Consider the following 14,434-nt stretch of genomic DNA (forward strand, 5'->3'; position numbering starts at 1 on the left):
GCACAAGTTGGCTGACGCTTAGCCAGGAATATGCATAGGGGACTGTGTAGATACTTGTAAATAATCCATTTTTGCCCTAGTCATTTTAGTTGCAGTGCAACCCGTTTATTTTATGGTTTCAGTATTTTCTTTCACTTTTTGCGTGCTTGTGTGTAAATAAAATATCACGTGTGTGCAAGTCGACCTTTGGAGCCCCGCTTGATCTTTCGAGGGGAACTCTAAACCGTCACGCTACATGTAAACTAGTGCAGTCCTGCGATCTCTACACCCCAACATTCCCACACATATCCTTAAAAAAACACATTTCTTAGTTTTAATGTTTGCTAAACATAACTTAACCCAACTAGCCAAAATTATCTATCCACACCATCTGTCAGTTGATAAAATGACTTTAGTAAAATTTTGTACCTATTTCTTTTATCTTATTACATTTCAATATGGAAGTAGTTCATAAATAATGTATTTGTGAAGTTACCTGTTGTTCTGAATAAACAGGAGACACTGGTAGGAATCTGAAAAACAGCAAAGGTGCAGGCTGATGATGTCACAAATCGTTGATTGGACAATAGCAGTGTTTATTCAGGAAAAGAAAATAAATGTTTATCCAGAATGAGGTGCCGCTTATGAAAATCACATCGTGCAGCAACAGGCAGTGGCTCTATGGGTTTGGAAACCCTTGACAGACTTGACTGACCTATGAAGCTAAGCAAGGCTTGTCCTGGTCAGTCTCTGGATGAGAGACCATGGTGCCTTTCCAGGAGTTCAAAGTTCAACCAGGTATTTTAAAACTAAACATTGGATAAATTGAAAAGCAGTTCATATTGTGGAACTAAGCCGAAGGCTTAAGACAACAAATAAGAATTCTGTGTGTACTTGGTTATAAATTCTACTGAATTACTTTAGAAGACCTGTATTGGCTTCCAGCTTCAGCCAGTGTATACAAATCTATCAGAACCCTTGGTCTGGTCTCATGTCAGAAACTAGGCAATGTGGGGCTTGGTCAGGGCTTGTATTAAAAACTAACTGATATTAAAAGTTGCAGTCAGGTTTTGAACCTAACCTTTACCTTGAAATAAAAATAACTTTGATTCAAAATTAAAAACTTTAAAAAACTCAGCCTTCACTGAGTCCTAATAGAGTGGTGTGATACTTAAAATGGTCAATATTGGAAAACAGCCACAACCAGTGGCTCTATAGGGCTGAGAACCTTTAGGCCCAAACTGATTTGTAAAGCTAAGCAAGTCCGGTCCTGGTCAGTGACTGGGTGGGAGACCAGATGGCTTAAGACATCACATATGATGTCTGCATGTACTATGAGAACGTCAGTTCGTTTTCAACACAAGCCTTGTTCAAGCCCCATATTGTTTAGTTTCTGACATGACACCAGACCAATGGTTCTCATAGACTTGTATACACTGGCTGAAACTGGAAGCCAATACAGGTCTTATGAAGTAATTCAGTAGATTTTAAATCCAATTACAAGCAAATTGCCTATTTGCTGTCTTAAGCCTTCTGCTTAGTCCCACAATATGAACTTCTTTTCACTGTTTCCAAAGTTTAGTTCCAAAATACAGGTTTAATTCAGTCACTGACCACGACCAGCTTTGCATGGCTTCATAGATCAGTTAGGCCTAACTAGACCCACTGGTTGTGCCTGGCATCCAGTATTGACCATTTAAAGTATCCCACCACTCTATTAGGACTCAGTAGAGGCTGACTTTTACAATGTTCTTAATTTTAAATCAAAGATATTTTTATTTTAAAGTAAAGTTTAGGTTCAAGACCTGATTGCAACTTCTAATGTCAGTTAGTTTTCAATATAAGCCTTGACCAAACATTGCTTATTGTCTGACATGAGACCAGACCAAGGGTTCTCATAGATTTGTATACACTGGCTGAAACTGGAAGTCAATACAGGTCTTCTAAAGTAATTCAGTAGAACATATTACAGAGTACATGCAGACTTCCTATTTTCTGTTTTAAGCCTTTTGCTAAGTCCCATAGTGCAAACTTTTTTTCACTGTATCCATTGCTTAGTTTCAAAATACAGGTTTAAAAAGCTTTGAACTCCTGGCAAGGCAGCATGCCTCCCATCACTTACCAGGACCTGCTTTTCTTAGCTTCATAGATCAGTCAAGCCTAAGAGTTACCATCCCCATAGAGCCACTAGCTGAGGCTGGCATCCAGTATTTGCCATTTTATGTATCCCACCACTCTTTTAGGACTCAGTGGAGGATGACTTTTTTAATTTCTTCATTTTGAATCCAAGTTATTTTTCTTTCAATATAAAAGTTAGGTTCAAAACCTGATGGCAACTTCTAATGTCAGTTAGTTTTCAATACAAGCCCTGACCAAGCCCCACATTGCTTAGTTTCTGACATGAGACCAGACCAAGGGTCCTCATAGATTTGTATACACTGGCTGAAGCTAGAAGACAATACAGGTCTTCTAAAGTGATTCAGTGAAATATATATACAAAGTACATGCTGACCTTTTATTTGCTGTCTTAAGCCTTCTGCTTAGTCCCACAGTGTGCATTTCATTTCACTGTATCCATAGTTTAGTTTCAAAATACAGGTTGATTGAAAACATTGAATTCCTGGCAAGGCAGCATGGTCTCCCATCCAGCCACTGAACAAAACCAGCCTTGCTTAGCTTAATAGACCAGTCAAGCTTAAGGGTTCCCAGCTCCATAGAGTTACTGATTGTGACTGATTTCTAGTATTGGCCATTTAAAATATCCCACCACTCTTTTAGGACTCAGTGGAGGCTGACTTTTTTTAAAGTTCTTAAATTTGAATCAAAGGTATTTTTATTTTAAAGTTAAGGTTAGGTTCAAAACCTGATTACAACTTCTAATGTCAGTTTTCAATACAAGCCCTGATCAAGCTCCACATTGCTTAGTTTCTGACATGAGACCAGACCAAGGGCTCCCATAGATTTGTATACAGATCTTCTAATGTAATTCAGTATAATATATAACCAAGTACGTGCAGACTTCCCATTTGCTGTATTAATCATCCTGCTTTGTCCACAATATAAGCTTCGTTTCACCGTATCCAAAGTTTAGTTTCAAAATTTCCAAATACAAAAATTATTTGCAAAGCTTTGAAATCCTGGCAAGGCAGCATGGTCTCCCATCCAGTCACTGACCAGGACCAGCCCTGCTTAGCTTCATAAGTCAGACAAGCCTAAGACGTTCCAGCCCTATACAGCCAGTGGCTATGACTGGCTTCCAGTATTGGCCATTTATAGTATCCCACCACTCTCTTAGGACTCAATGGAGGCTGACTGTCTACGATCACTATTGTCAGTAGTATGATTAACTAGCTGTCACGGATACTTTGCTAGATGTAAAACTCAGATTAACACAGTCATTAAAAGGATTACATGCAGGTTCCAGAAGAAATTAACAATGTCCAGATGACTATTCAGAATCATCAGCCAATGGCTACCCAGGACAAGCATCTTATCATGCTGTGCAAAGTACTATTAAGTGCGCTAGCGTTCTAACTACATAAGCTCTATTTTGCTCAGAAGAGGATCAGTTAGGTATTCATTAATGTTGTTAAAGAAATTCTTCAAAATCAAACTTTTCTTTTTTACTGTTTGTTTCTGTTTTACTGTTTGTTAAACATAACCCAACAAGTTAGTTAGCAATGCTACATGGTAAGATGTATGAGAGACTCAAAATTATCTGTCCACACTATTTGTCAGTGGATAAAATGACGTTAGTAAAATTTTATACCCATTTGTTTTATCCTAATGTATTTCAGTATGGAAGAAGCTCATAAACAATGTGTTTGTGGAGTTACCAGGAGTGTGGAGTTAGCTACCTTTGCCAATGATGTCACAAATCGTTCATTGGATGATAGTGGTCTTTATCCAAGAAAGGAAAAGAAAATAAATGATTATACAAGATGAGACGCCACTTATCAAAATCACATTGTACGTAGACAGACTAACCAGCTGTGTCAGATATTTCTCAGTGGATGTCACAAATGTTCTACAATTAAATCATGAAAAAATTGAAATACTGATCAAAAAAAAAAACCTCAGAGAAAGCTGCTTTATGAGAAACTTGGTTCTTTTGCTTCTTATACCAAACCTGAAGTACAAAACCTGCATGTCATCTTAGACTCTGAGCTCTTGACCTGCCATCTATCGGAAAAACACAAAACAAAAATCTCATAGCCACTATTACACCAGAAAAAGTATCTGAAGCCATATCCAGACTTAAGGCTAAAAAGTCTCCAGGTGTTGATGGTTTCCCAGCAGAATGGTGTAGAACTGTTAAAAAAGAATAAACCCCCTACTTACTTCATCTTTTAATTGGACCGTTGCCACCTTCATGGAAAGATACAATAATATCATTAATTCCCAAAGATGGGAAAGATCCAGAGTATTGTAGCAATTTTCGCTCTACATCAGTGCTCAATGTAGATTACAAAATATATACCACCATTATTGCTAAAAGATATAGAACATTTATGCCAGATCTAATTGATGAAGATCAAACGGATTTCATATCATAGGTCGCCAAACACAAGATAACATCAGAAGAACTCTGCAAGTCATAAATCCGACACAAAAGAAAGGAATGAGTTAGGCTTTTGATAGTGTGAATTGGAATTTTTTATATTTAGCGATTTGGTTTTAGCAAAGATTCAATTAAGTGTATCAAAACTATATATCAAAATCCAACAGCTAGGATCAAAATTAATGGTAGGTTTACAGAAAGGATAATCCTCGAGGGATGCCCGCCAGGGGTGTGGTTTATCTCCTCTTCTATATGCCCTATATATGGAACCTTTAGCACAAGCAATATGTCAAAGTTCAGAACCAAGAGGAATTACTATAAAGGGACAAACACATATTATCAGTTTATTTACAGATGATTTTATAGTTTATTTGCATGTTTTTGAACCTAATGCAGGTTTCCTATGCTTGATGAAAATCTTGAACATATAAGGCAAACACTCTGGAAATAAAGTGAATGTTAACAAAACACAGATCTTAGCCTTTAATTATTCTCCCTCTCGAGAAATCAGGAAGTTATTCCAACTGAAATGGGATGCAAAAATCATTAAATACCTTGGTGTGACCTCAACAAAACAATTGACAATTAACTAAATCTCAACTTTTCAAAACAAATTTCAATCATATCCATTTACAGATTTAAAGAGACATTGAGAACTGGTCCACCCTGCCACCAGATTTTAGCTCCAAAATTAAAATAATTAAAATGAATGCTGTTCCTAGACTTTTATACTTATTTCAATCTTTTCCTATTAAAATACCTCGAGAAAGTTTTCAAATGTGGGATAAGATTGTTTCCAGATTCATATGTAATGGTAGGAAGCCAAGAATAAGGTACTCCACAATAGAGTTGGCCAAAGAAAATGGTGGGTTGACTCTACCAAATCTTAAAGACTATTTTCAGGCAGCACAACTTGGACCATTAATTAAATGGTGTGATGAAAGCTATAGTACAAGAAAGAAAAACGTTGAGAAGACAGTAGAACAATTCCCTATCCAGTTCTTCACTGGTAATATGAAATTTAAAAAGACATTACAAGATTCAGTTGATAAAATAAGCTCACATATACTAGATATTTGGTTTGATTTGATTAAACGATATAAGTTTGAAAGGCAAATAATACTTATAAGTTGGTTTGCTTATGATGAGAAATTTAAACAAGCTTGTCTGAGCAATGTTTCAGAGGTTGGTAAAGAATCTCATAATACATCATTTAAAAAAACAAAACAAAACTGCAATTTATTTGAGGGCTCAGTTGTGATGTCAATACAGGAAAGGCCAATATCACGATAATGATTACCAAACAATATCTTGTGCAATATCTCCTTATCTCTGGATTACTCTGCTAAGAAATACCAAATGTATTACGTCATTATGGGTTGTATGACTGCTGCTGTACCTTCTGTCTTAAGTCTATCATTCTGTCATTCCTGTGTTTGGTGCATATCAGCTGTATGTCTTTGGGATTCATACACATTTGCCTGTCTCATAGTAAATGTGCGTTTGTCCCCAGTGGGACACTGTTTGGCCAAGCAGAGACCTAGAGAAGTGAAGCAAACGCACAGCTGTGTGACAGGTTATTTACTCAATATTTATTCGATTTTATGAAGATCTGTGTTCACTCAGGTGAACTGAAGCAGTAGCCTTTGTATGTAATTTGAAATTACTTTGAGATTTTATTTTTATTTCCAGTAGAGCTGCCATGCTTTGACTATTCACTGCCTGCTAGCATTCAATTTCATGACACCTGCTGCAACCCCTAATGACTATGACAGGAGGTACCTGTTTGAGTTATGTGCCAAAAAAAAAAATGTAGAATTTTGTTTGTATATCAACAGTTTGTATATGTTAATTCACAAAGAAGGTGAATGTCAAAAGAATATAAGTGAAAAAACAGTTTTCAAAACTGCACTTCAGAAAATGATCAAAAGATACAGAAAAAAATGGGACTCCTAACAACCATGCAGGACTTGGTAGACTACCAAAACTGTCAGATAAACAGTTCTTAAATCTTTCATCTCTGAGAGAGAGAGAAAATCAAGCTCCACTCTTGATTCAGATGTGAACTCCACAGGTGTTTCTGTCCATCCTTCCACTGTGAGAAGACATCTCAACTCACTATGAGTCTGAAAGGATGTTTAGCTGCAAAGAGGCTGTTACTGAGGAAAGCAAATAGATAAAAAATTTGAAATGAAACAAAGAAGCTGAACAATGGACTGACCAAGAGCCAGAGTCCAGACCTCAACATCACTGAATGTGTCTGGGATTGTCTGGAATGTGAGCAATGGAAACTGTAATAAAGGTAAATGGAGGACACACTAAATACTAAAAAAAAAATTATATGTAGTCGTTGAGGCTTCTGTACAATTTTCTGGTACATACATATGTGTGTGTATGTGTGTGTGTGTGCGTGTGTGTGTGTGTGTATGTGTGTGTGTGTGTGTGTGTGTGTGCGTGTGTGTGTGTGTATGTGTGTGTGTGTGTGTGTGTGTGTGCGTGTGTGAGTGTGTATGTGTGTGTGTGTGTGTGTGTGTGTGTAATAATGTCTCTGTTCTGTTGTACCTCAGTAAATACCTTGAAGTCATTTAAACCATTCTGTCATAGAGGTAGCTATCTAGTCGAGTTTGTGTAGCCAGGTGAAGTAAACTTGTGGCTGTCATGACTGAGGAACCAACCCAAACATTTGTTCACACAGTATATGTCTTCCATGTAAATGGGTTTTGACGGCATCTGACAGCCTTGCATGCATGATGTTTAATCTACTGTTTTGCTAACTGCCTGTTGCTAAATGTACTCAAAGGCACACATTTGCACATAGCTAGCTAAGTGTTTGTAATTTAATATTGATAATCAGAGCTGAACTGGTCAGTGATATTAGGAAGAAAGGCTGGTTTACAGTCTGAAAGGCATGTTTCTAAAATCTGATCGGATGACGTTGAACCTGGCAGTAAAGTGCTGCGCAGATGTGAATCATTTCACAGGTTTTCTGCATAAACTCTATTGCACTGTAGTGAACTCATTTAATAAAAGGGGCTGATTATCAAGCAGATAAAAGGACAGAAAGGTTTGTTGATGTCAGATGTTAGATCACACAGTCAAGTTTCTGACATGGTCATTCCAGTCCCTAGCCCCACATTCCATTTATAACCTGGGTCACTCACTGAAGTGGAGAGTCCACGAGTTTTTTTGGCATAACTTACTGGAGTACCTGCATTTGAAGAAATAGCAGACTGCAGAACAGGCTTTACTGCCTCTTGCCACCCACACACATTTGATGTTTTCCAAACGTGGAACTTCTGAAAGGACATTAAAGGCCATAAAATTCAACCTGAAAACTAGCACCTGGTGCCCAGCCCCCGAGCTCCTTCTTCTGTTCCTGGACATTTTTGTTTCCTTTGAGATTTGATCTATCTATCTATCTATCTATCTATCTATCTATCTATCTATCTATCTGTGGTCAATCTATATAGTGGTCAATCTATATTTGTTCTGCCTATTTTTAAAACAAAGCAATATTTGTTATACAATGTTTAACTTTATACAATGGTTAACTTTGTATAAGACGTTCATGCTGGCATCCCAAATGCAGAACTTTTAGTCATGTACATTAGCCATCTACACTAATCACATTCGATGCAAAGACCAGTAGTTCAACTAACCGTTTCGAAGGTGAGTGCTGGCTGTCTCCAGCGATCTGCATAGAGTGAGTTCTTTTAACACGTGTATAGTGCAGTTCTACAATGTTAATGTTACTCAGCATCGGCTCCACGTTATCTGCAGAACACTAAGGGGGATCTTTGTATAAGGTTACATGTAAACAAGGTTTCTGTGTTTTTTTGTTTTCTTTTTTTTTTGCACATGTAATTAAGCGGTTACACTTGATGACTTCTGGTTGTTGCATTCAGTGGAACTGACCAATCTAAAGTGTTGACAGAACCTTGATATAATGATATAAATAATACACTACATGGTCATAAGGATTGACAAACACCTCTTAAACACTGAATTCCAGTGTTTCATTCAGTCCCATTGCCACAAGTGTATAAAATCAACAGAGGACATGTCAGAGTGGGATTTACTGTTCTACGAACAGCCTCAGCTGTGGACAGTAGAGCAGCATAAGCAATCCATTTTTGATTGAGACTGCTCATTTGCTATGGCAGTCGACTGGGAGGAAGCAAGCTGGTGGTATGAGACAGTTTGTCCAGGCTTGGCTTTCACTATAGCGCCCCTTGCTGTAACGCTCAGAATGCAGTTTGCATTTGCAATGCATTGTGAATTGTGTCTTGACACATTTTTAATGCGTCCTTGTGTAAAGTATGTTTCTGGCCTAAAATGATCAGATGAACAGGTAGAACTAACACTAACTGATGCATCATCGTTCAAAGTTGAATGATTTTTATGGTGCAGTCAAATCCCACCAGGGGGACCATACCGTAGGGTACATGGCAAATCCCACCAGTATGACTGTATTTCTGAAAGGGTTAAGTCTGACTTAATAGACACTATAAGCCCAGTACACAGTGCTATTACAGTGGTATAATACACAAGAATAATTTTAAAGACAATTATAATTTATTGCATGATCATTACTTACACATGGGATAGCATCAGCATGAGTATACATATAGAAAAAGAACAAAATGAACCTTTACTTTCACTATGACCCTGCAATTATCTTAATGTTTTATTTAATAAGATAGAATTAAAGCAAATAAAAGTTGCATAACGTAACATAAGGTTACATGGACATTCATGTCGGAATTTCAAGACCTTTCTTAGCTACAAAAACAAAGTTCACAAGTTCTCCAGTATACCTTAACATCTCTACACAATGCTTTGTTCCACTAGTATTTATATTCTTAGGTCCAGTTGCCATATTGGTGTATCAGCTTGACTAAAAATATGTGTTTCTTGTCGCACTTCTTCACCCTGTCATGCTGTGGATCCATAGAAAGGAAAGTCTGGATCTGAGCCTTATGGCTGAGCAAAAGTGTAAGCGCTATTTACTGCAGTAATCCACTATAAGATGTACAAAGCTGAGGGGGGCAAAGCGCATAGCAGCGTCCAAATGCGCTCTCAGGAAAGTCTTCTAGCCTTTGTTACTTGGAAAAGTTGTGACTGATTCAAAAGCTCCCATTAGAGATCAGTCCTTAGCTCTCCACAGATTAAATCCAGAGGCAAAGATGGGGAGTCTCAGTTAACCTGAAACACAGAATATTTTTCTTAGTTAGATAAGGCGAGGTGTTTGCGACATCATAATACATCTTTATTATTAAGGCATGTCTTCAGACTATTCATCCGTCTCATGTGACATCATGGTATAACTGTGCCACCGTTTGACTGACTGGGAGAGTCTAAATATGTTCTGTGTGCTTTACAGATTATCGTGAGAACAGCCAGTAAACAGAAATTAAATGTTTTACTCTGTTGCTGTGTAACTGGACTGACATGACAGCATTTAATTACTTCAGAGAGCAGAAATATCACTAAAGTTAATGTTTACTGTACAAAAGCTATCAAAACTAATCAAACTCATCAACACTATCCCTATGAGCAACCCTGTAGCCGGTCCACACAGTTCAATGGAAAACATACATAGCGTTAGATAACTAAGACATCCATGCCAGTTGTTTATTCACAGATAATGTAACATTGTCTGATGCAGTTTTTTTCTTTTTTAAATCTGTCCTGCTCGCCTATCCATCACTGCACCAGTAGCCGTACTTTTAATAATGTTCAGGCTTTCACAGAGGAGATGGAGTGTGTACTAAATATAACTATATATGAGTCTGCAAAGATTACATTTAGGATTTTAGCAGACACTCTTATCCATAGAGATTTAAAAGAGTAGGCAAGTGTAGAGTGAGGAGTCGTGCAAAATGACAGTGCTGTGAAAAAGTATTAGCCCCTCACCTGATTTCTTCTATTTTTCCTAATTTGTCACATTTAAATGTTTCAGATCATCCAACTAATTTTAATATAAGGTAAAGACAACACAAATAAACAGAAAATGCAGCTTTTAAAAGGTCATTCCATTTATTTAAGAAAAAGATTTATTCAAAACTTATATCATCTATGTGAAAAGTAATTGCCACCCCCAAACCTAATAACTGGTGCCACCCTTGGCAGTAACAACTGTAATCAAATGTTTGCGATAACTTGCGAAGAGTCTAGTACATCGTAGTGGAGAAATTTCAGCCCACTCTTTTTTGTAGTACTGTTTCAATTCAGTTACGCTGGAGGATTTTTGAGGATGAACTACATGTTTAAGGTCTTGACACAGCATCTCAATGGGATTCAGAGGTGGACCTGCTTGTGTGCTTCGGTTTGGTCCGCCTGCATAACCCAACTGCGCCTGAGCTTTCGGTATGAACTGACGGGTGGACATTCTCCTTCAGAATTTTCTGATAGAGAGCAAAATTGGTTAACTGGTGGTTTCTTTCAATAAATGAAATCATCATATAAAAACAGCATTTTGTGTTTACTTTGGTTATCTTTGTCTAACAGCAAAAGTAGTTTGATGATCTGAAACATTCAAGGGTGACAAACATACAAAATAGAAGAAATAGAAGAAATACTTCTTCACAGCACTGTAATTTTATTGGTATAACAGTAACATTAATGTTCATGTCTGAATAGTCAAAAAAAAAAATCTAGACTCCCATGTACTGTGTGCACTGCAGTATCAAAGACTTTGAATCAGCAATCAGTTATATACTGTATATAGTTATGTACATATCAAGACCAATTAGTTTTATTTTATTAATATATTGCTGTTTCAGTATGTGCATTTACTTTTTATTTAATTCTCTCTCTCTCTATCTGTATATATATATATATATATATATATATATATATATATGTATGTATATAGAAAGAGAGAGAGAGAGAGAGAACTAAGTTGCTGATTGCTGATCATGTTACTGTACACACACTGAAGTGAAAAGTGAAGCCATAAATGTATACTGCCTCCTTGAACTGTAATATGATTTGTTTGTCTATTGACACAGAAGTCAACATATTCCCCAAAAATGCAAATATAACAAAAATGCTAAGGTATATTACATTTTTCTGGCAATTTGTGTCATTCCATGGCATAAGAATCTATGTAAAATAGTAAATAGATGTACTAAATCTACATAGTATTCAGACACCCCTTCTACTTAGTGAATTCACCTACTTTAAGGTGTGTCCATTACTGACACAGGCATTCAATTATGCATAGACATCTTATATAATCTCCATAGAAAAGCATTAACAATAGAATGGGACACACTGGAGCAGACACACAAGAGCCTGATATCACCATGTCCAATGCCAAGTGCCAGCTAGAGGGGTATAAGGCACCCCCAGTGCTGGGCTGTGGAGCAATGGAACTATGTTCTCTGGATGGATGGAGCTCCATCCACTACCTTTGTGATGAGTTGAAGTGCCGCTTGTGATTCAGAACGAATCAGTTAACATCAGTACCTGAGCTAACTAATGCTCATGTCTGAATTCAATCAAATACTCACAGCAATGTTCCAACATCTAGTGTAAAACCTTCCTGGAGGAGTAGAGGCTGATTCTGCAGCAAAGAGGGACAAACTCCTTATTAATTCCACTGATTTCAGAACAAATGAAATGAACAAGCAACAAACTTTTGGATTTATAGTGTAGATTAGCTACGTGGATTAGATTTATTTCTCAACATTTAGTCTAACTACGGCAGGGAGGGAACCGCTTGCCTTTGGTGGAACAGCTTTGACTTTGGTGGCAGAAAATCTAAGCATGAACTGCTTCCCTGTCGCTTCCAACAGGGTTAACTGTAAAAGATGCACCAGCAATTGAGGGAAAAACAACTGGTATGAAGCCTAATGTGACATCAAAACACATTTTTTAGAATTATCAAAGGCAAACTTTGACATTTCCTGAACGTTTGCACCCACATAATTACCTGATTCACACAGTCTGCACAAAAATGACATTACTTTCTATTCCTGCTGTCTCTCCTCCTTAACAAGGCCAAATATTATGACTGAAGTACATAAGCAGTCATCTGAGCAGAACACTGAACCTTTACTATCCTCCCTGCCAGGCTGCACTCTGCGATACACCGCGGTGCACTCATCAAGAGGGGAAATATTAAATTGGTGACGGATTTTCTGGGCCTTGAACTGTGACTGGGAATGAGTTTTCTGGTTAGTGCCTTCTTGCAGCTTCCTGCGTGCCAGAGCCACTGCCTGAGACGGTTTTGCATCGATAACGGATTCGAGAGGTTTAGTTTTGCTGAAGTTTTCTCCTCCTCTGGGCTGATGCAGATACTCCAAGCCTGGACACTGCATGAGATTAAATGACCTGTCGAGATTCATGGATGGCACCATCCTCTGCCAGAACTGCTCACTGAGAGATGTTCTGTCTGCGCAGGTCTGCACATCATTCTCTAATGGGGTTGCTTCTGCCTTCTATTCTTGTTGTAAATATTTATTAATTCATGCTCTTTCCACCCTAACCACAGAGCAGCGGCTATCTTTCCACTAACAATTGGTTCGCTTTATTTTTGAGCTGTGCATGAACAAGCTGTGTAAATATCCGAATAAGTCCATTTCATTCAGATGTTATCACAGGCAATAATAAAAGCATGTTGTAATCTGGAGTTAATTATTTATAGCTATTCATAGCAAAATGTTCAATGAATGCTGTATTTGTATTTAGAAGTAGGAGTGAAGATGTTTGTGATATGACTGTGAAAATCTAGTTTTGTGGGCAAACAATATTGGTCAATTGGTATTTTGTTAATTTTCTAAGTGAAAATAAATTAGCACATCCACTACAGAGACTGCTAAATTTTGTGCACTTTAATATATTTGAAAAAAATCCAATGTAAAATGTGCCATAACTTTTACAAAGGCATAAAACATTTTATATGTACTTTTTTCCAACATATTAAATTCAGCAGATGAACAGTAGTTGCACATTAAAAGTCGCAGAGGTGTGTTCTCTGTAGAGAGATGTGTACTTATTTTCAAAACATAGAATTAGACCAGGGTGCCTAAACTTTTGCACATGACCTTTTAGAAAAAAAAATGCAAACGTAATTGATTTTGTAATAGCATTTGATTAGCATAGCAGTAATAAGGGCTATGTTTTTGTTCCCGGGCAAGCATCATAAATCCTTTCAATCATCCTCTTCTGCACACTTAACCCAACTTCACCCCATGAAGAAAATAGCAATGTAAAAATAACAATGGAAATTCTCTCCTTCACCATACTTTCACTTTTTTAAACCCAGTTTTCTCTTCAATTTAGTCATGTCCAATTCCCACCCACCAGCCACGTTTACCTGTATTACATATTCCTACCCAGCTGGGAGAGTGAAGGCTGGCATGAGCTTCCTCTGAGACACATGAAGTGCCACCACATTTTTTCAAACTGTTGCTGACATAACGTCATTGGACAGCTCAACGCTGGAGGAGAAAGCTAACTGACAATTCTGTTACGTCAGCTAGGCACTGAGTGATGGGGGTAGAAGGGGAGGCCAATCAGGCTGTCATAGACTCCCAGTCATGGATGACTGTGGCATCAGCACAGATCAAACTCCTGTTTGCCCAGTGACTGGGTTAACACTTAGAGGACTACACCAGGTCTTCCTAAATAAAAAGGTTCCTGAGTGGTGCAACTGGTTTAGTGGGTTGTGTCCTATTGCTGGGTCCCAAGTTTGATTCCTGACCATGCCACAGCTGTCCATTTACCCTTCACCAACACAGGCAGATGAGGTCTTTGCAGTAGGCAAAGGTAGGCAGGCACCTAGGCCCAATGAGACAAAGGCTTAATGAAAATACAAATTAGATATACTGTTCATGTTGATATATATGTTTTTGTGTGTGTATTTTAAAAATAGCTGTTATTTGT

General features: G+C 37.7%; 1 protein-coding gene across 3 annotated transcripts in view; it reads right to left on the reverse strand.

Moving 5' to 3' along the window:
* Positions 1 to 9,096: 9,096 nt before the first annotated feature.
* LOC118812256 (chemokine-like protein TAFA-2) overlaps positions 9,097 to 14,434 on the reverse strand; it is a 63,364-nt gene continuing 58,026 nt past the window's right edge. Inside the window, exons 6-7 of one of the 3 annotated variants that reach the window (XR_005007528.1) lie at positions 12,058 to 12,110; positions 9,097 to 9,745 (exon numbers count right to left, since the gene is read on the reverse strand). The gene's annotated coding sequence lies outside the window, so the exon portion shown is untranslated. Of the gene's footprint in view, positions 9,746 to 12,057; positions 12,111 to 12,274; positions 12,349 to 14,434 lie in introns of those variants that run through there. The other 2 variants (XM_036577098.1, XM_036577099.1) reach the window with 2 other exon arrangements.

This window comes from Colossoma macropomum, unplaced genomic scaffold (genome assembly GCF_904425465.1).
Source record: "Colossoma macropomum unplaced genomic scaffold, Colossoma_macropomum, whole genome shotgun sequence".
NCBI lineage: Eukaryota > Metazoa > Chordata > Actinopteri > Characiformes > Serrasalmidae > Colossoma > Colossoma macropomum.